This window comes from Apaloderma vittatum, unplaced genomic scaffold, assembly GCF_000703405.1.
Source record: "Apaloderma vittatum isolate BGI_N311 unplaced genomic scaffold, ASM70340v1 scaffold14063, whole genome shotgun sequence".
NCBI classification, from domain to species: domain Eukaryota; kingdom Metazoa; phylum Chordata; class Aves; order Trogoniformes; family Trogonidae; genus Apaloderma; species Apaloderma vittatum.
Genome location: NW_009708732.1, coordinates 21,953 through 24,696, shown reverse-complemented (window position 1 = coordinate 24,696; position 2,744 = coordinate 21,953).

Below are 2,744 nucleotides of genomic sequence, written 5' to 3'. Positions count from 1 at the left end.
ATCTCGGAGCAACAGTGTGTACTTGCTTTTTTAAAATATTTGTCTTGATATGTTTCCCAATTTCTGGTCCTGGCACATCAAACTCAATACAAAGTTTTCTGGTTTAGGGAAGATCAAATCAGCCAGTGATGTAATCTCTGATGTCTCTCTCCTTCATGGCTCCAGTGAATTTGCTGCCTTTCATTTTATCTCTCATGAACTCAACGATGAAGGGCAGACAATAAGAGTAAGTTTTGGATTTTTAGGCCTTCACTGTGTTTTCCATTTGTAAGAAAACCAGATAAGAGACTCAGCCAGGATAGAAGTCAATAAGAACCAGAGGCAAGAGGAACAACCACCAGACTCGATGTCTGTCTGTCAGTCAGCAGAGATACGTGTACCTCTAGCATGGAAAAGAATTGTTTAAAGATCTATTTTGAGAACATCCTATTTTTAAATTTATTGTAAATATTAGCCACACATCATATCCCTTATCCTGGCATAAGGGTGCTCCAGGTGCTGGAAAAACTGCCTGGCATCAAGGATGTAGTAAATCGAGCAAGCTTTGAGATAACTCACTATTTTATTTTATTTTTTCCTCACTCTTTGGATAAATCTCTTCAGAAAGCTCATTTTCACTTATTTTTCAACTCCTTTCCACTGTGGTCATGCTATAACATAGTGCTTTGAATGTCAGGAAGGGTCCATCCTAAGGGAGCAAGAAGGTATTGCTGGCCATCGACCCGCTTAGTTATGAGATCAACTCCGCCAGTGGAAACATGGACTTACCCTCCTGCTGCTTTCAGAAAACAGACCCTGATCAAGACAGTAAAACATATTTTTCTAATATAAATACGCTATTTCCTTTTAAATATGATCCCATTTAATTTTGTCATTTTTAATTGTCGTTCCTCTACACACATATCAAAAGCAGAGCTTTTTTTTCTTTTTTTCTGCTAGGGTGCATGCCATCATCTTAGCGACAGGCAGATTCTGTGATGTTTTCAGTGATATTTTAGCCTAGGATTTTGATGGGAAGTGATGGAAAATATTTAAGAAAAACAACAGCAAACAAATAACACTCAGCAGTACAGCTTTTCTAATTAGCTGGAAGTCAGAAGAACAGATGTCAAAGAGAATTATTTTCTTTTTTCTTTGTTCTTTGCCTTAAAAAAACCATATTCTAATGTACTCCCTTCAAAAATTTAAACGAAACAAAAGTAGCATTCAGGCCAAAAGGCAAGCAAAACCTCTTTGTTTAAATGTACTGTTAGTGGAAAATATAAAGACACTGCGAAAAGCAACCTGAATTGTCAGAGGCTACGTGAAAAAAGCAATTTTTTGAGTGCAATGACAGTGAAGGGGTTGGCTTGTCATGTTCAGACAGACCCCGTGCAGGTAGATATCCTTGTCATATACTTGATTTCCACTATTTTTTTTGTTTTTAGGAACTGATCTATGACAAAGGCAAGGCACTTATGTTGTTTTGACCCCAATAACAACTAAAATAAATGCTTTCAAAGCCATAGGTGAATGGCCACATGTGGCTTCCGTTGACTTTGGTGGCACCACTTTGCAAACTGCTGGGCTCGGGGTTTGGTTTGCCTTCTTCATGTGGGAGCGTAGAGTTTTGCCTCTTCTGCCTCATGTTGGTCTGGAGACCGCAAAAAATACTTTTTGGTTTTTTAAGTTGTGGCCTGAGAAAAAGCCACAAAAACGTTGTAACTTCAGGATACAACAATATTCAAGGTCAACTATGGCGATGATATGACAGATGGAAATGAATGCAGAATGTGGTCTGGAGACCAACTACGTCGTATAAATTTAGCCCACAATGGAAATGTGAAGTTCAAGCAATCACACCCATCCCATCGTCCATAAAGCTCAGTTTTAGAAGTTTTGATATAATTCCAGTGGAATTTGTAACAAAAGGTCGACTTCAGTCCTAGCAGCGTTTTTCCATAGTGCGACGGGAACAATGTATAGAAAATAAGAATCAGATTTGTAGTTATGTTTAGCTGTTGACAAAACAACACCGCTGATCCGCTGCTCCTCGCCGTGGAGCCTTGTGTGTTCTTGTGAAACAGGACCCACACCAACTCGTGTTTTCTCTTTTTTTGCGGGCTGTGAAGACAAATGTCTGTGCTATAAGGTAAAAAAAAATTTTTTTGATTTTTTTTTTTGATACACCGGTATATCTTTTGATATACTGTAGGTGTAACTCCGGACTGACTTTAGTGGGCTTCCTAACCCTTCTCCATCTGCTCCTGGCACCTGATTTATTACAGTGCGCAGGTCAGACTTGTCTCTGGTGCTTGATCAGTTGTAAACTCCTTTTGGTACAGGGAGGAGAGGGAAAATTTTTAGCACTCAGTAAATTATAAAACGAATGCTGAGGGTAACAGTATCGTGGATTTCAGTCCACCTTTGAAACTCCATGTTGGGCAGAAGAGGTGCAAGTGTTTGGCCTAGAGACTCCACCTGGAATCCTTGAGGTCTCCTGGACCTTGGCTGACTTCACCTCTACGTGGGATGGGTGCTCCGCGAGCAGTTTTCAGAAAGGAACAGAGGGAAGAGTGGAGTAACTGGGAATTAAATTTCCTCTTTCGACGAGATCCGCTACTGCTCTGGTGGCTTTAGATACTGAGGCTATTGTTTTTGTATGTCTTTTTTTTTTTTTTTTTTTGCCCTCCCCACAACTGGCCTTCAAGTTTCTAGTGACCCAAGCTGTCAACACTTCTTTTGGAGTTTAACATGGGATTTTC